Source organism: Hippopotamus amphibius, chromosome 12 (assembly GCF_030028045.1).
Source record: "Hippopotamus amphibius kiboko isolate mHipAmp2 chromosome 12, mHipAmp2.hap2, whole genome shotgun sequence".
Taxonomy (NCBI): Eukaryota; Metazoa; Chordata; class Mammalia; order Artiodactyla; family Hippopotamidae; genus Hippopotamus; species Hippopotamus amphibius.
The window spans coordinates 83,839,916-83,860,156 of NC_080197.1; the positions used below are offsets into that span (position 1 = coordinate 83,839,916).

At 41.9% G+C, this 20,241-nt stretch overlaps 1 non-coding gene across 1 annotated transcript; it reads right to left on the minus strand.

Moving 5' to 3' along the window:
• Positions 1–13,783: 13,783 nt before the first annotated feature.
• Positions 13,784–13,890, minus strand: LOC130834283 (U6 spliceosomal RNA). Its single transcript, XR_009048663.1, has one exon. It is a non-coding gene; the product is annotated as a U6 spliceosomal RNA (small nuclear RNA).
• Positions 13,891–20,241: the final 6,351 nt, after the last annotated feature.

Consider the following 20,241-nt stretch of genomic DNA (forward strand, 5'->3'; position numbering starts at 1 on the left):
GATGCAAAGATTTCCTAGAGATGTTGTCTTAAAGCAGATCTTCCGTAGAGCAAAAACCTAACGGCACATGTACCATGTCCTGACTGCACACGTAGTGTTGATTTCATACTTATAGTCAAACAACAAAAAGAGGGCAAGGTATGGATAAAGGTATTAAAAAGTTACATGGAGATTTTTATGAGACAATATCAAATGAGCAGAGTTGTAAAATGCAAATGAAAGAAAAAGGGAAAATGGCTACTAAAGAGATTTTCTTCATAAATCCACTTACGGGAACATGGCACACATATAGAAAAATGGCTCAAAAACACTTACAAAGCAACATACAAGTAGTGCAAATAAATACACACAGACTGAGTCCCCTGATGCTATGGAAACACAGAAGGAACAAGAAGCCGATACTGGGTGAGGAGAACTAGGGAATGCTTCCTACAGGATGGAGATTTAATTATTGGCGATGCTGGGGTAAGTGTATATTGAATAGAATTACTTGGGAATGAATCAAGCCACATTCAAAAAATAGGCAGAATGAGAAAATTATCAGAGCTCCCCCTGGCTCACGCCCATCCTGTTTTTTTTTTTTTTTTGCCTGCCCCAATGAACACATTACTCATTTGCCACTTTGAACAGTCTGTTTTCATTTCCTATGCAGGCAGACACCCCTTCAGATACCCCATTCAGTTTCTCACAGACAATTATGACTTTCAGATTTCCTGTGGCTCCAGGAGTATGGGGATTAGGTAGCCCTAGACCACAAGGAGGTAATTATCCAGGTAATTTAGGTGCCAGACTACTTTATTTGAATATCAAGCTCATGTATTCAATTTTCTGCTCCCCAAAGCCCTGGCAGGTGACTATCCCACCACCAGCACATGCAGCACCAAATCTTGGAGAACTTAACAATGTCCAATAAAATGCAGATGTACTGACATTCTGCAGGGTCCTTGGGCCCCTCACCAACCTTTTCTCTCTGCTGTGTGGCTTGACATACACTGTAATCTTCAAGCGCCTATGCTAATTTCTTGTAGATGGAAGGGTGCAGATCAGCTTTGGGTTTTGTTAGGTTTGAAAGTCACTGTATGTCTCTCACTTAGAAAAGGAATGTGAGTCTGAAAGGACTCCTCACCATGGGGATCTCTAAACTGGAAGACTGGGAATTCTCTGGCGGTTCAGTTGTTAGGATTCTGTGCTTTTCTGCTGAGGGCCCAGGTTCAATCCCTGGTCAGGGAACTAAGATCCCACAAGCCAAGCAGTGCGACCAAAAAAAAAAAAATGTTGAATAATGGAATGAATAAATTCTGTCATCACTTATACAAAAATAAATAAATAAATAAATAAATAAATAAATAAATAAATAAACTGGAAGACAGCCTGGACTCCCGTGAATACAGACTGCCTGCCCTAGAGGTAGGTTTGAGAAGTATTTAAGAGTGAAAAGGAGAGGATTTGTTTTAAACAATGGTGGAGAGAGAAAGGAAAGGAAGGAGTCAGGAATGATGACCAGGTTTCTGGCAGAGGCAACTGGATGCCCTCAACTGAAGTGGGGTCTGCAAAGGAAAGAGCAGGTTTAGAGGAAATAGATGAGTTCTACTTTTGAGCACATGAAATTTGAGCTACTTGGGAGTGGAAAGTGGCTTCATACATCAGTCTGTTCTAGACTTGCTTGCTCTGTATAAGTACTCTGGTTTATTTCATGCTCACGTGGCCTGTACCTCCTGCCATATTTCATGTCTTCAGATGATGCTGGATGCCTGATTTTTCTTTAGTGCCCCCCTGCAGAGAACCTCATATGGGGTCCACTCACAATTGGGTCTAATACTTGATAAATGGGCTGGGAAAAAAGATATTTGAATGCCCTTCAAGAGAAACCTCCTCCCTCATAACCTGCTTGTTTGGGGGAAGGTATTTCTTTGGACCCAGTATAGTCCAGTTTAGACAAACAGTTTTGCTGTTTCAGTCTGCTCTTTTTCTTTTTTTGAAATGGTCCTGTTGTTCATTCATTAGGTTTTTAAGTTGTTAAACTGAAGTTAGGGTAGATGATTTCATAGTCTGTCATCCTGACTACATTCCTTTCTATTATTTTATTTTATTTTATTTTATTTTATTTTATTTTATTTTATTTTATTTTATTTTATTTTATTACTTTACACCATAAAATGGATTGAGAGCCAAACCCAGCTTGTCCCAACCCTGTTGCAAATGTACATACATCAAATAGTGATAAGAGGACACAGAGAGACGACTCTGACCTGGGAGACCAGAGACTTTTGAACCATCTATTTGTGATAGAGGCAGCTTACACTCCCACATACGAAGCAGTAGAGATGACTCTTTTTTCTCCATTTCCTCAATGCTATGAAGAGTACTCCATCCCCAGCCTGCCAGTTTTTGGAAACTGGGAGCTCATTTTTAAATTCCTCCTAATCTTTGCCTTATACAGTCAAGCCACTAGCAAACCCTTCACATTCTTCTACCTTACTATCTCTCAGATTCTCCTCTTCTCTCTTCTGATTTCTTGGCTCTAGAAATCAGAGCCTGAAGCAGATGTTTATATGATAATACTTTACTGAAGAGTACAATCCCAGGGAAGCAAGAGTGAAGGATGAGGAACGCAAAGCAGGAAAAAAGAGCACATCAAAAGGCTTGTGGGGGCCTTCCCTGGTGGCGCAGGGGTTAAGAATCCGCCTGCCAGTGCAGGGGACACAGGTTCGATCCCTGGTCCAGGAAGATCCCACATGCCTCGGAGCAACTAAGCCTGTGCGCCACAACCACGGAGCCCACGAGCTGCAACTACTGAAGCCCACGCACCTAGAGCCCATGCTCCGCAACAAGAGAAGCCACTGCAATGAGAATCCCATGCACCGCAACGAAGAGTAGCCCCTGCTCACCACAACTAGAGAAAGCCCACGTGCAGCAATGAGGTTCCAACAAAGCCAAAAATATTTAAAAAAGGATTGTGTTACATAGCTTGCCATGGCTTCTTGAAAAGTTGTTGCTTCGCATGGGAGGATGTCTTCAAACAGCCCACGTGAAGCAACTGTATCCCCAGTCTGTCTAGGGTAAAGAAGCAAAACATTTAACTGCCAGCTCCCATTATTCAATTTTTGTCCCTCGAGGTGTTAACTACCTCAGGTATGTGTGTATACGTGTGTGTGTGTGTGTGTGTGTGTGTGTGTGTGTGTGGCGTGCACAAGCGCACGTGCTGTCCACAATCTTCTCAAGCATCATTAGAAGCAGGGAAGCCCCAGGGTGGGGGACAAAAGGTGCAGAGCACAAGTGTAAGGCGAGGGCAGTCAGCTCACGCCCACAAGTTACATGAGGGCCCTCGTGCAGCTGTAACTGAGCTCCTCAGCCTCCCAGCAACAGGTACCCCAGCCAGAGGCTGAATCTGGCATACCCCCTTTGTTATTTTTATAGTCCTAAACCTGGTCCATCTTTCATGCTTTCATATGTCTGGTCTTTCCCTTCTTTATTTTTTAAATTTGTATTGAAATATAGTTGATTTACAATGTTGTGTTAGTTTCAGGTGTACAGCAAAGTGACTCAGTTATATATATATATATATGTATATATATAAGTACACATATATATTATTTTTTAGATTCTTTTCCATTATGGGTTATTATAAGACACTGAGTATAGTTCCCTGTGCTCTACAGAAGGTCCTTGTTCGTTATCTATTTTATATATAGTAGTGTGTGTATTTTAATCCCAAACTCTTCATTTATCCCTCTCCCATCTATCCCCTTCGGTAACGATAAGTTTTTCTATGTCTGTGAGTCCATTTCTGTTTTGTAAATAAGTTTATTTGTATCATTTCTTTTTAGATTCCACATATAAGCAATATCATATGGTATTTGTCTTTCTCTGCCTGATTTACTTCACTTAGTATGATAATCTCTAGGTCCATCCATGTTGCTGCGAACAGCATTAGTTCATTCTTTTTTATGGCTGAGTAATATTCCATTGTGTATTCCTTCTTTAAGTTAACCAGTTACTGGTAAGATAGCAACAATCTGGAAAGGCTGTTTTAATGGGATCCCCCTGTTATGCAGTAGCTATTGTTGTTCATAATATCAAATCAAAGCTCCTCAGTTTGGCCTTGATTCACTCCTTGTGCTGCTTTACCCCTTCTCCACCTCCTACCCCTCCATCTAATGGCTTTCTAAATGGAATCTCTTCTCTGGTTCAAGTTCCTTGTTTCTTCTTTTTCATATGTGACATACTAATGCAAAACCTTAGGCCTTTATGTCAAAAATGCTCCTCTCCAGTGACATAAATTTCTCTCCTTATGAAAGTAATAGTAGCTAAGATTTCTTGGATACTCACTATGTGTCAGGCATTGTGCTAAAGATTTTGCATATATCATCTCAGTTAACATTTTTTAAAAACCTTTAAGGCAGGTATTATTATCTACATTTTACAAAAGAGTTACCTGGTATTTGGAAAGATTAGGCATTTTGCCCAAGTTTATATGGCTAATAAACTGCACAGTAATGACTTAAACTTTGGTTTGTCTAAACTCCACATAAAACTCCCTTTTTGTTGGAAGACTTCCCTTGTTAACTCAACCCAGTAGTGACAACTCTATTGCTCTGTGACTGCTCAGCAGCTACAAATATAGTTTCATTATGCTGCTTTGCCACTTTTGAAATATTACCTTATTAAGTGTTCTTAAGTCTTTTATTGCTGTGTGTGTGTGTGTGTGTGTGTCTGTGTGTGTGTGTTTGTGAAAGAGAGAGAGAGAGGGAGACAGAGAGAAAGACAGCACTTTCCCAAACTAGATCTTAGACTGGGAGATCCCAAAAGTCAGGGACTAACTTTCATCACTTTTTTTGTAATCCTTTGGTTTCTTCTTTTTTTAAAATAATTCTCATTGGAGTATAGTTAATTCACAACGTTGTGTCAGTTTCAGGTATAAAGCAAAGTGAATCAGTTACACACACATATATTCATTTTTAAAAATAAATTTATTTATTTATTTATTGGCTGTGTTGGGTCTCTAGTTGAGGCAAGTGGGGGCTACTCTTTGTTGTGGTGTGCAGGCCTCTCACTGCCGTGGCTTCTCTCATTGCGGAGCATGGGCTCTAGGCGCATGTGCTTCAGTAGTTGCAGCACATGGGCTCAATAGTTGTGGCTCACGAGCTCTAAAGTGCAGGCTCAATAGTTGTGGCACATGGGCTTAGTTGCTCTGCAGCACGTAGGATCTTCCTGGAGCAGGGACTGAACCGGTGTGTCCTGCATTGTCAGGCAGATTCTTAACCACTGCGCCACCTAGGAAGCCCCATATATTCACTCTTTTTAAGATTCTTTTCCCATATAGGCTATTACAGAGTGTTGAGTAGAGTTCCCGTGCTCTACAGTAGTTCCTTATTAGTTATCTATTTTATATTGGGATGGCCAAAAAGTGCCTTGGGTTCTTAAATAAAAATAAAAGACACATTTTTCATCTTCGCCAAGAACTTTATTGAACAACATATTTACCCTTTTGTTCCACTACCTTCCGCCATTTTTCAGGCAACTTCATAATTCCATCTTCCCAAAACTTTTTTTTGGTGCCTTTTTTTTTTTTTTTGCTAATTTTATTTATTTATTTATTTATTGGCTGCCTTGGGTCTTCATTGCTGCACACGGGCTTTCTCTAGTTGTGGCGAGCAGGGGGCTACTTTTTGTTGAGGTGCTCAGACTTCTCATTGTGGCGGCTTCTCCTGTTTCGGAGCAGGAGCTCTAGGCCTGCAGCTTCAGTAGTTGTGGCACATAGGCTCAATAGTTGTGGCTCACGGGCTCTAGAGCGCAGGCTCAGTAGTTGTGGCACACGGGCTTAGTTGCTCCACGGCATGTGGGATCTTCCTGGAGCAGAGATCGAACCCGTGTCCCCTACATTGGCAGGCGGATTCTTAACCACTGTGCCACCAGGGAAGTCCCTTCCCCAAGGTTTTTATCTTTTTGAGCAAAGAACTGTTCCAGGTGCCTTTTACAGTCTTCTAGGGAATTGAAACTTTTTCTGTTAAGAGAATTTTGTAAAGACCGAAATAAATGGAAATTTGAAGGTGCAATGTCTGGTGAATATGGCAGATGAATCAGAACTTCCCAGCCATGCTGTAACAGTTTTTGCCTGGTCATCAAAGAAACACGTGGTCTTGCATTATCCTGGTGGAAAATTATGCATTTTCTGTTGACTAATTCCAGATACTTTTTGTCGAATGATGCTTTCAGTTGGTCTAATTGGGAGCAGTACTTGTTGGAATTAACTGTTTGGTTTTCCGGAAGGAGCTCAAAATAGAGGACACCATTCCAATCTCACCATATGCACAACATCACTTTCTTTGGATAACGACCAGCCTTTGTTGTGGTTGGTGGTGATTCATTTCACTTGTCTCACAATATCTTCCATTCCACATTATCATACATTATCCACTTTTCATCGCCCCTCATAATTTGTTTTAAAAATGGAACATTTTCATTATGTTTAAGTAGAGAATCATATGCAGAAATACAGTCAAGAAGGTTTTTATCACTTCACTTATGTGGAACCCAAACATCAAAGTGATTCATATAACCAACATAGTGCAAATGATTTTCAGTGCTTGATTTGGGTATTTTGACTATGTGAGCTATCTTCCGCAGGGTATAATGTCAATTGTTCTCAATTAAATAGCTATCAACTTCAACTGGTCTACCCTCCCATTGAGCATCATTCAGTGAGAAACCTCCAGCATGAAACTTTTGACATGTTTGATCAGTCACAGCACCTTCTCCATACACTGCACAATTTGTTTTGTGTGTTTCAGTTGCGTTTTTACCTTTCTTGAAATAATAAAGCATAACAGGTTGAAGATGTTGCTTTTTTCTTCCATCTTCAATATTAAAATGGCTACACAAAAATTCACCAACTTTAAGTCTTTTGTTAAATGCATGCTGATGTGACAACTGTCACATACAATCTAACAAAACTGTTCCAAATGAAGTTAAAGACAATTAAGTGCTACTAGAGCCATCTTACCGAAAAAAAAAAACGAACGAAACTTTTGGCCATCCCAATACATAGGAGTGTGTATATGTCAATCCCAATCTCCCAATCTATCCCTCCCCCCCTTACCCCCTGGTAACCATAAGTTTGTTTTCTACATATGTAACTCTTATTTCTGTTTTGTAGATAAATTCATTTGTACTTTTATATCTCTGTCATCAGAGGACAGGGCTCTACTCTTTGGCACTGGGAGCACAAGAATACTAGAATGCTTATAGAGAGGTGTTCAGATGTGATTTTGTACAGAACAATTTTGTAGTCACAGGATAAGAACCCACTCCTAAATTCTTCTCCCTAAGGCAAAATGAAGTCAAAGTTGGCCCAGGGAAGAGATGAGAGGTTGACTTATGACAGTAGTGATCTTTATGTATAAAAATAAAATTTAGAGGGTAGGTACAATTAAAAATTTTAAGTCAAGAAGGATATGATTGTAGGTGAATATAGAATTTACCAAATACTGAAATAATGGGTTAGGTGAGGCACATTTTGAAACATAAAAGAATAAACATCTGGGGAATATTGTTAAAATGTGACTCTTGATTTGGTGGGTCTGGTGCAGGGCTGACATTCTGCATTTCTTACAAGCTCCAGGTAATGCCAGTTGTTGGTCATGAACCACACTCTGAGTAGCATCTATCTAGACTGTACACGAGACTCCTGCAAATAAATAAGAAAAACATAACAACTCTAGTAGAATAATGTGAGGAAACAAATATGAATATATGTCCCTAATATTCTGAAGTTGCATGTGCTGATAGTTCATTCCTTCTTGCTGCTAGGAGTATCTCATTGTGTCCATACTGTCATCCATTTATCAGATGATGGACACCTGAGTTGTTTCCAGTTTTTAGCTTTATGAATAAAGCTGCTGTGAACACTTGTGTACGAGTCCTTGTGGGAACATACATGGACTGTCAGGGATGACTTTGGGCTGGTTTAGCCTTAATACTAAGGCATCATCCTTCTGAAGTTTCTACTGATTACTCCAGGTGTTCAATGATGTCCCTACTCTGGGTGGACGGAATCTGAATGTCTTCCAGCCCTGTGTAAACTCTAGGAGTTGTCCAACTTACACTTACCTGCTGTTGTTCTTTGCTCAGCATCATGGGGTTTTACCCTACCCAGGCACAAATTAGTATTCATCCAAAAACTCCAGGAGATTGTAGGCAGACTTCTGGAGCTCTTTCTCTGCATAGCTCCCTCCTCTGAAATATTCTGACCCACCAGTTCTAGCTGCCTCCGTTTCCCTGAACTCCACTTTCTATCTCAGCTTAGCACGACCACCATACTCTGCTGGATGCCCACTCTCTCGGCTGCTGCTGTTTCAAAATTGCATCCAGGTTGGAATCCAGGGTAATTATAGGGTTCACCTTATTTGTTTCCCTCTCTCAGGGATCACAGTCCTGCATTGCCTCTTGTCTCAATATTTGAAAATAGCTTTTAATATATCTTTTCTAGTTGTTTACAGTGGGAGAATATGTTCCAGCCACTTTTTTGTGGCCAGAAGCAGGCCTCTTACCTGGCTTCTTATTATCTTTTTCTCTTCATTTTTCATGTTCTGCAGTTCCACTGACACATGTTAGGTGTGGATTTCTTTATTTAACTTGTTTAGAACTCATTGGGCTTCTTAGTAACTAATCAGTCAGAAAATTCTGTAATTAACTCTTCAAATATCGCCTCGGCCCTATTCTTTCTCTCCTTTTGTTTTTGAACTTTAATTAACATATGCTAGGTCTTCTCATATCTCTCCATATCCTCCATATCTCTCAACCCTCTTCATAGTTTCATATTTTTGTCTCTCTGTGCTGCATTCTGGATTTCTCCTGACATATCTTCTAGTTTGTCAATTCTCTCTTCAACTGGATCCAATCAGCTGTTAGATTCATTCTACTTGATTCTGTTTCAAATCCACTAGGTCACTTTTCATATTTTCCCTGTAACTATTTTCAAACTTGTTTTATAATATATTGCTGAGAGTTTCAGTGTCTGAATTTGTAGTGAATCTGTTTCTGCTGTCTATTGTTTTTGCTGATTCTCATTCAAGGTGCCTTCCTTCTGTGTGTGCTTGCTTATTTATTGCCTTTGAAGAATTACTTGTGAGTATTTTTGAAGGTTAAGATTAAGGTGCTTTCACTGAGGGAAGATTTGCATTTACCTTTGCCAGGTACCTAGGGAATTACTTGCCTGGCATCATTTTAAACTAAATTCAAGGTTTCGGGTTTTCCTTGATTACCTGGGTAATGCAAATTTGGCTACAAATGAAGCTGGCTCGGAATTTTTCCCCCTCTCTGCTCAGCACGAGGAACACTTTCGTGCAGTCTTTCAGGAGGGAGAAGAAAAATTAGATTTACTTCTGTTTCACCCTTACCTTGAAGGTGTAACCCTTTGATTCTTCAGTGTAATGTGGAAAGGGTCTCCTATTAGACTCCTCGCTTTAGCCAACCCTAAGTTTTAACTTCTGAGACCAGCCAGTTTGCCTTGATCAGCAAATACCTTCTGGTCAAAACTGGCCTCTTTGTTCCACTTACCACTTTGAATTTTCACTTTCCATTAGATTTGGTCTGATATTTCTTTACTATCTTGTCAGCTCTTTGATGCTTTTAAGATGTTTTAAATATTTTATCCAGCATTTTTAGTTGTTTTCAGCAGGAAAGTTGATTCAAATAATATAGGCTGCCCTTTTCCCAGAAACCGAAGTGGTTTGTATTTTGTTTTAACAGATTCCATCAAATAGCCTCTATAAGAAATTCAAGCTAGCATCAATTCTGTTTTTTGCTTTTGGAGTTTTCATTTGTTTGTTGTTTTGTCGGCTAATGTGTCTTCCCAAAAAAGAACCTAATTTTGCAAAATCAAGTAATTGAAGATGTATTCTACAATATGACACTTTGCAAGGATTCATATATAAACCAATTTTTCTGAGAACTTATTTTGGAAAGATAAAACTTTAAACCTTATATTTAGGTAAATATGGTATATAGTCTTTTACGATACCCAGCATAGAGTAGGCATTTAATAAATACTCATCTCCCCCACCCCACCCCACCTCCTTCAGCTCTTCAGGGATCCCCTTTAAAAAATCTAAATGGTCCAGTTGTTTAATGTGGATCTGTCCCTGCTTAGGGTAAGTGACATGGTCAGCAAAACATTTTCTAGGTCTCTTCTAGTCTACAGTGGTAATCATGTGAATTATACACACACACACACACACACACACACACGCACACACACACATTCACGGCCACATAACCTTATAAACTACTAGGTTTTATGGCCTTTTATTTTACAGGGATTGTTATGAAGCATAACAACCAATACATCTTGGAAGAAACTTGAGTTCCATTTAGAAAATGAAGATTTTTTTTTTTAGTTCCAAATGGAAATAGTCTTCTTTTTTATTCACATAGGACTTGGGAGTTTCTAAGGAAGAAATGAGTAAGAGCTTAATGTAGTGTCTTTTTTAATGACTCTAGTGAGGTTGGACCCACCTTCCAGCAGTAGAATAAGCATATTTCTAGGATACAGGGTCACTGTGAAAGGATGTAAGGCTTAGGTCATAGCCACTTCCCTACCCTCTAAAACATATCACAGCAATTTCTGTAAGACTGCAAGAGGGTAAGAAGGTACAGGAGCCCTCTCTCACTCTTGCTACAAATTTCCAATCATCACCACCAGCACTGCCTACACATTAAATGGATCCCCACCCCCCACTAGTTAGATCTTTTTTTTTTTCTTAAACAGAAATTTGTTTCTTAGTTCTGGAGGCCAGAAATCCAAGATCAAGGTTTGGCAGGTTTGGCTTCTTCTGAGGCCTCTCTCCTTGGCTTGTAAGTGGCCATCTTCTCCCTGATCTTCACATGGTTCTTCCTCTGTGAGTTCCAATTATGTCTTTTAATTCATTCTTCTATTCTGTGATTTCCCTGCTTGTAGAGTTCTGTCCATAATTTTGGAGGACACCAAGAAAGAAAGGAAAACACAAATTAAAGCATTCTTAGAGATGGCCTAATGCAACACTTTCTTGTCCAAATAATTAACTGAAAGTCCAGAGAGGTTAATGGGTTGCCCAAGGTTAAGACCCGCACTAGAACTCTGGGGTTCTTGACTTCTGTGCTATTACACAACCCTCTACACGTTGATGCTGGTCCCCTGTATGCTCCTCAGGGCTTTTCTTATCTGGACTTCGTATTTGAAGATATTGAGGTGAGGGCAGCTCTTGCGGCCAGCTGAATGAAGCTCTTTACTTCGCCCGCTAAGGGGATTGGAAGGATTTGAAACACAAAGGAAATGCAGAGTTAGGAAAGGCAGATGCCTGGGATGCCAGACCACATCTGAAGTCTCAGTCCAAAGGAAGGATGAGATATGTTGGGGGTGAGGCCCAATAACAATAGTGACGAAAATCTGGACTACTAGCTCAGGTCCACGACGCTCAGATCACGAGGCAAATTTCAAATAACACTAACTTTCCTCTTCTGGTATAAGCAAGATAGCCACGAAACCAAACTAACTTGTGAGAAACTTTATAAGAACTGAGACACTTTTAGCTGGAAAGTTATGAGAGACATAGATCTCTCTCTCTCTTTTTTTTTTGTCTATGCCCCTCGCAGCTTGGGGTATCTTATTTCCCCAACCAGGGATCAAACCCAGGTCCCCCCGGCAGTGGAGGTGCCGAGTCCTAACCACTGGACTGCCAGGGAAGTCCCTGGATCTCCCTTTCCACAATGAGAAGTAATGGGTTGGAATTGACAAAGGAAATTAAGATTAGACAAGAGGGACAAGCTGAAGATTCAGGAAATCTTGAAACAAGGTCTAGAGGAGACAGTCTTCAGTCTGGGATGAGTTAATTGAGTCCTGCCTGGAGGCAGAGGGAGGGTTGAAATGTCCTGTCACAGAGTCTGAAACTCTGGATCAGGGCCGATTAATTCATGGAAACAAAGCATCTCATTATGGAGAGAGGTGGAGAACAGCAGGAAAAATCCCCGACCTATTTGCCTGGGGCTTTAAAGCAGTGTAGAAGCTTTCTGGCTTGATGGGTTTTAGGCTCTGATTGTAATTAAAAAGATTTCGGCTAAATGAAAATGAAAGAACATCCCATTACACTACCGTGGAGAGTGGATCTCACTTACTGCGGAGTTTAGCAACTGGGAATAACTTGCAAGAACAGTTTAGGCACAGCTAGGAATGGAAAGAGAAACAGGGATAAAATTATTGCTTGGTTTGGGAATTTAGGATTCAGCTCTGAGGCCCTGGAGCTTGTCAGGGAAGGCTGGTTAAGTGAGGGTCCTCCCAGCCTGGTGGCTGTGCAGGAACCCGCTTCTGGGAACCTATAGTGAAGGCTGGGTGTGTCCAAGCGTGTGCTGAATTCCTGGCTTCAATTACAGACTAGCAGGCGGCTGAAGAGTCTGTCATTGCCGATGTCATCACATTTACAAGGTTCATAGGTCCCCTCTCCAGTAAGAACCAAGAATGAGGGCCTCTCCACACCTGCAGCCGTGTCCCACCGCTGAGCGCTGTTTGAAGAAGCAGAGCGTAGAGGGAAGTAGACGTGAGGACCTCTCTTGTGTGTCCATTCAGTCCCACCAGGGGAATGAGGAAATGGGAGCTTGGAGAATTTACACTGAGCTTCCACTGCCCTGGTATGGCTACCATGTTATAGCTCAGAAAAATCTTCAAGGGGAGGGATTTTTATTTATCTGGATTGAAGACAGAAGTGTGGATAAGATGATCTCTCAAACTTCCTTTCATTTGAAACACTCTGTGATATTTTGCAGGTCTATGGATTGTACTCTGCCCATTAAAGTCCATTTAAGTTCTTCTCCTGCCAACGTGCTAGGAGATTCACAAGAGTGTGGGTGCTCAGTCTGTCTTCAACTGATTGTTTCTAGGCTCTGCCCAGGAGATGCCATTAGAGAACTGACAGGCATGGGGAACCGGCTTCTCCTCGCAGAGTAAAACTCCCAAACAACCAGCCCCACATTCCTCTCTGACTCATGCCACCAACCCCCCTACAGTGCCCTGCAGGTCAGTGGGCTGGGAAACCTGCCACATCTGGAACAACCACAGCTGGGATAAGATGTCTATTCTGATAGCCAGAACGCACCTCCTCCCACCGCCAGCCCTGGATCACTCCCTGGCCTGTGCCCGAGGTCCTATGATAAGATGCAGCCAGTGATGGGCAGAGGACATCAACAAAGGATCTACCCTAGATCTGCCACCCTCACCTGGGGAGATCTGATGGCAGTCTCTGTGGCTCATCTCTGATCCCTCCACTTGCCATAGTATAGAATCCTCCCAGCCCCTGGAAAGTAGGCACTTCTCATTATCTAAGTCAGTGGTTGAGAGCAGAGGCACACGTCATTCTTTCATTTGTTGACTGGCTAATATGTGCTAAGTCCTGTGCTAAATGCTGAGTGTAAAATGATGCACAAAATAAATACAAGCCTTGCATGTAGCTTACGATCTAGTGGTAGAGACCACCATTAAACAGATTCCCAAATAAATATATAAGCTCAAAATGTAATTAGTGATACCAAAAAAAAAGTGAAATAAATTCACATTACTTTACCTCCGCAGAGGGAAGAGAGGTATGAAAAGATGGGTTCAAGTCACTCTGGTTTCTTCCCTCTATGTCCTGTTCTGAAATCACTGAGTCTTAGGCCTGAAGACAACTTTGGAGGACCCCACATGCATTCCATTGCCTCCAAAATCATGCAGACAGTTGGTAATTGACCCAATTCTTCTAGCTCCTCCGAGAAAAGGAAATACACAATTTCTTTCACGAATTTGCATGTCATTCTTACATAGGAGCCATGCTAATCTTCTCTGTATCATTCCTTTTTTTTTTTTTTTGGCTGCTCCACTCAGCCTACAGGACCTTAATTCCCCCACCAGGGATGGAACCCGCACCCCTTGCAGTGGAGAGGTGGAGTCTTAACCACTGGACTGCCAGGAAAGTCCCCACATTCCAATGTTAGTATATATGCTGCCAAAGCGAGCACCACAATTTCTTCCAATCATCTCAATAATCCATTCTGTTGGGAAGTTCTTCTTCCTTTGGTAATTCTATTGTTTCTTTCTCTACACAATTTAATTCTTTTCTTGCCATTTTGTCTTTTAAACCTAAATATACTGAAGGGAAGAATATCTTTTCCCTCTCGTTCGTATTTAAGCATTATATGCAAAATGGCCATCCCTTCCTTCTGCTTCAGAGGAAATTCCAGCAGAGGTCCAAGGTGGAAATATCCTAAAAGTCATGGAAGCTAGTGCCGGGACTCTCCTCCCCCTGTGGTAGTTAACCCAGATTTAGAAGATCTCCTTCTAACAGGCTGGCAAAATTCAAAGGCAGTTTCTCCGAGAATATTTCCTCCCCTCAAGCAGCGTCAATCTAGAAAGGTAAAGGTCAATGGACAGATACCAGGTGTGAAAGTTTCTTTGCTTTACCCTGAAACCTTGTTATACAGGAAAAATGGGTAGACTGAAGGATGCAAGAAGCATTTGACTGGGTAAGGTAATTTCTGTAGGGTCACTCTATAATTCCAGAATAGAACCAAGCAAAGTGAAGTGCAGAATTCTTGTGAATAAATAATTACTGCTGAAATTTAAGCAATATTTTGAAAAAACCAAAAAAAATAGACCTTTAGGCTTATCTTATAGTTGGCCCCTGTTCCTTCCCGCATGTTAGCAGAGCCCTTAGGTCAAATAGTAGAGTTCCAAAAGCCTTAATCCTTTTTCTCAAAAGTGAGGGGGAAGAATAAACATTTCAGTCCTCCTAAAGTTATTTTATTTATTCCCCCGCCTCCAGCTGGGAAGATACATCGACCCAGGCTGGTCATCTCCACCAATTCCACCCTAATCTCTCATTGAACCTATTTCTTTTTATTTTTCCTGCTTGGACCTTGTGCTTCTGCCAAGATAACCTATTCACCAACTCCCACACCCCTACTCATTCCTACGTCTAAGCCTGTGATTATTATGTCCTGTCCCCTAGAATGTTGTCTTCACAGCCTCTACTTCCCACAGTCTCCCATCAAAATCCAGCTGCTCACAACCTTTTCCTCCGAAGAGCCTTTCTTTATTAACTCCACCTGAGATGACGTCTTTGCTCCATTTCACGTAACCATTTAGTTTTTCAATGATGTCTAATTGTATAAACCAGCACATGTGTGTGTTTATATATGACAGTAGGAGAAATGATGTTTTCTGTCTCATTTGTTAAACTTTAAGTTCCGTGAAGGCAAGAACCGTGGCTTCTGTTTTTGGGTGGAATATCTAGTCTCCCCACTCCCATCCTTCAAGTTCTTCAGTAAACACTGAAATTATAGTTGAGGGCTTCCCTGGTAGCACAGCGGTTAAGAATCCACATGCCAATGCAGGGGACACAGGTGCAAGCCCTGGTCTGGGAGGATGCCACATGCCACGGAACAACAAAGCCTGCACGCCACAACTACTGAGCCTGCGCTCTAGAGCCCGTGAGCCACAACTAATGAGCCCATGCTCTGCAACTACTGAAGCCCGTGAGCCTAGAGCCTGTTCTCTACAACAAGAGAAGCCACTGCAATGAGAAGCCTGTGCACCGCAATGAAGAGTAGCCCCTGCTCACTGCAACTATGGAAAGCCCGCACACAGCAAAGAGGACCCAACACAGGCCCAACACAGTCAGTAAAATAAATAAATAAATTTCCTAAAAATAAAATAAAATAAAATTATAGTTGAGCTGGAATAACTGCTCATCTCAGGATGAGACACAAAACAACTCTTCTTTATCAAGTTCTGAAAGGTGGACCAATGATAAGCAGCGATACCAATAATGAGGAGAGTGGCTAACAAAGAAGAGAAATCCTAATTCTGTACTTGATCAGAAACTTCTACACTTTTTAAATTTATTTATTTATTTATTTTTATTGATTGGCTGCTTTGGGTCTTTGTTGCTGCACGCAGGCTTTCTCTAGTCGTGGTGAACGGGGGCTACTCTTCGTTGTGGTGCGCGGGCTTCTCGGTGCAGTGTCTTCTCTTGTTGCAGAGCACAGGCTTTAGGCGTGTAGGCTTCAGTAGCTGCAGCACATGGGCTCATTAGTTGTGGCTCATGGGATCTAGAGTGCAGGCTCAGTAACTGTGGTGCACAGGCTTAGTTGCTCCATGGCAGGTGGGATCTTCCTGGACCAGGGCTTGAACCCGTGACCCCTGCATTGGCAGGAGGATTCTTAACCACTGTGCTACCAGGGAAGCCCAGAAACGTCTACACTTTTGACAGTGTTTGGGAACATTTGATTAAGTAATTTCCCATAGCAAACCAATATCTAAACTACCACTCAGAAAGAGCGTTGAGTATAAGTTATATACAGGGAGAAGCATGGTAACTTAGAGCAGTACCTAGTACATAGCAGATACCCAGCCAGCATTTGAGGACAGAAGGACGGGTGGAAAGGAAGGATTGAGGGAGGAAGAAAGTGATCAAGGAAGCCAACAGCTTCTAAATCTCTCTTTATTGTCACCTGTTAATGCTGGTTAACTTTTCAAGCAAGAGAAAGCCAGTCAATGACTTCTCTGACTGGAGAAACTGGAGGCCACATGGGTGTATACAGAGTTAATGAGACAAGTAATATCTATATGGGGAGATTCCCTGGATGACAGAAAACAAGACACAGAAACAGGAACATCACTAACAGATCTTGGCTGAAGTCTAGTCACCCATGCTGGGGAGGATGAGGAAGGTTTAAGGACACTTCCAGAAGGTGGTCAGAGAAGACTTTCTAGAGAAGGAAGAGGAGATAATAAACCAGAGTTTGGCAAGAAAGAAGCTACAGAATTGAGCACAAAGGACTAGGACTGAAGAAATTATCCATGTGGACAATCAGATGTGAGAGAGGGTAACAAGGGAGACAATGTAACCGTTTACCTTAGAACACAAAGGCCTGGTTGGAAGCCAGGAGGCCTGAAATGCTGAGGGAGCCAGTAGCTGATAGGAGGAATTGGTAAGAGACCTGGGAGGTTTCGATTTGTCTTTTCTTAAGCATTTGGAGCAGTCAAAAAACATCTCATTCTTCACCTCCTACCAACAAGCACATGGGAGCAGAGCCATCAGCCCTTCCTCAGGCACCAGACAGGAAAAGTGCTGTCACCGACATTACTGCAGCATAAAGAAACATGCTGGGTGCCAAGAGTGAAATGATTACCTCTAAGCAAGTGCACTGTCCTTTTTGCTGACATACAAAATCCTTAAAGTGATTTCTTTCCCAGAAATCGGTTCCTTCTAACCTTCAGGCGCCTCTCCCTTGATGCTGGTTTCTCCCTGAGTGGCTTGGTACGGACATCCCTTCAGATGCCCTGTCATGCAAGAAAGCTAACCTGAAACCAGTCCAGAAACTTTCCAAGGATGGATCTGCTTTCGGGGTCTTCTCAAACCTGTCAGTTCCACCTGCACTTAGATTGTTTTAGATGCTCTGCTCTTACGCTAGACAGAGGTGGAGAACACCCAAAGACCATTTGGTCAGTACAAAATGGTGACATGGTTAGAGAAGACTCGTAAGAGCAAAATAAACACCAAAACAAGGCCCTGTTTTCCAATTAATTGATATTTCTTGAGCACCTGCTGTCCAAAGCATTCCGTTAAGCATAAGAAGGGATATAAAGTTAAAAAATACACAACTCTGCATTCCAAAAGCTTACACTCTAGTAAAAGGAACATATATATAATTCCAGTACAAAACAGCACTATCACAGAGGCTCAAATATTGTGACACCCTTGGAGGTGAAAGAGAAATAATCGTCACTAGAGAGATCTAGGAAGTATTCTTGGAGAAGATTTTATGTTGGGGTTAAATGAAGGATGGGACCTTGATAGGGCGATGAGAAAAGGAATGACATTCCAGACAGAAAGAATAGTATGTGCAAAAGTCTGGAAGCAGAAAAGCGTAGAACAAGTTCAAGAACCTCAAGAAGACCCATGAAGTTGTAGTCCAGGTTATGTGAAGGGATGTAGAGGTAAATGTAGTGTCACTATGGAGGGCTCTGAAGACCAAGCAATGGAATTTGGGTTTTATTCTCTTATGTAATGGGGAACCAAGTAATCATGATAGATGCGCCATATTTCTTTGAAATGTCCAGATAAATGACTCAATCTCTGAAGTTTGAGAACAAACAATCTTCAAGTTATCATATGGAAAATGATATTTCACATGGATTCCACCATGGAAGCTACTGTCTTTATCAAGTTCATCTGCATCTATACGACTCCACTGGATATAAAAATTGGAGGCCAAGGAAGCGTGTAAAGGCCTTCCTCTTTGGAAGGCCTTAATGAAGAGAGATTTTTATCCACCTAAGAAGCTGGTGGTAATAGTTTTGCTTTCAGTCAGAAGGTTCATTCAGATGGCCGCGAAAAGTCCCTTCATGGACATAGGCAGACAACAGGATGGAGAGATAAGCACAAATAATATAATATTGTTAAATATTATTGCATTGTTAAATATTATTATGTTATAAAATTGTAAAACAGTGGAGTCTTAGGAGTCAGGTAAGGCCAATTAAGGCAGCTGTATGGTGGAAGAGACTTTTAGGACCAGGTATACAAAGAGGAAAGGGACAGGGTTGAACAGGGAGGACAGAGAAACAGTACCTAAGGTTGAAGAAGGAGGGAACCGGCCTGTAAAAATGTTTGGAGGCAAGTACTGGCAACCACATGTGGTGAGTGTCATGTGTGGGAGAGAGAGAACAAATGAACCCGGCTGGAGTGGACAGTCTGTAACAAGAGCCAACAAGGATTCAGTCCACAGGTAGACCAGTTTCCAGCACAGTACCTCGGTCAACTTTGGATGTTATGCTGGCCTCTCCAGAAAGAGAAGTAGGAATTTCAGTCTCCATTTTCCCCTTATACTTTCACAAGGCATGGGTCACATTCCTAGTTGTCTTGGACATTGACTTATCCTCCTGTAATGAATCTGAGTGTCCTAGTGTATGGTGCTCTTTATTGTATTGAGAGACAAAGGGAGGCCAGGGCAAAGACAGCTATTGGGCCCAAATTGAAATTTTTCTTAAGAATAAAGTTCTGCTTAGGCTAAAACTATATTCTTAGGACTTCACACTTCATCCTCTGTTCCCCCAGTCATCCCTTAGGGGATGCTAAATTTTACCTAAACCAGGTGAGGGAGTGGTCAGATGTGGGAGTTAACAGGTTATTACAGAATGACTTCAGAAGGACTGCATTGCTTTGGGTTAACTGCCTCTCACAGCCCAGACTCCCTAGGTTAGGGTGCAACATTCTGCTTCTAATCCCATCTGAATTCACAGATGCAAGTAGCCACAATGGAAATTTCCCGAAGAGTCTGACTATTGGAGCAGAAACTGCTCATTGACCTTTCTGTGCAACCGGTGAAGCCCTGTTGACCTAAGCCATGAAGAAACATTTTGCTGAGTAGAGCAAAACTTTCATACAGCCCAATTGCAATTAGAAGCCGGGGACCAAGGCATCCCTGAAAGCCAGCAGGGGAATCCCTCCCTCACGTTCTCTCTAAGCTCCGTAGTCTACCACAGAAGACAGTTCAAAGGGGGTTGTCCCACACCCTTATGTAGGAAGAAGGTCCATTTGGGGATGGTTTGGAGGCATCAAAATGGTAAGCAGTTTTAGGGTAGAATTAAGACCTGGCTGCTCAACCCTACAATAAATTACCATCAAAGGCACTCACACGTCAATAGGGAAAAAAAACACAAGTGCTTGCAAGACGATGTGTGTTTGATGCTCATAAAAAAGATAAAAATATAGGTCATCATCATGTAACGAGCTTGTAGGTGTCAGAACGTGTGCTCTCGGGGGAAGTAGGGGAGGGGAAATGGAGAGGGATCAGCAAACCGAAAAGGAGCTGGGCATCAAACTCGGTCCCGAGGTCTTCCCACAGGTCGAAGAACTAAGGGTGGGCGACGGGGGACACAAAAGGACCCCTCTCCCATTTTTTATTTCTCAGGACATTCCCTTCCCTGCTTCCCCCCGCTGGATTTCCGACATATTAATCACCTCTCCCATTTTGAAATCAGCCGGTCAGGCTATTATTCAAGCATTTTTAATGACACCATCAGCCAAGGTATCAATTAGGCAAGTTGGGATAAGAAGAGCAGAGACTCGGGCTGGCCAGGGAGCAGAACACACGTCTGTTTTGGTGTAGGTAACCTACACCACAGCAAGGCCTCCCAACGCTCCTTTTCTGCTCCCCTTAAAGGCAAACGCA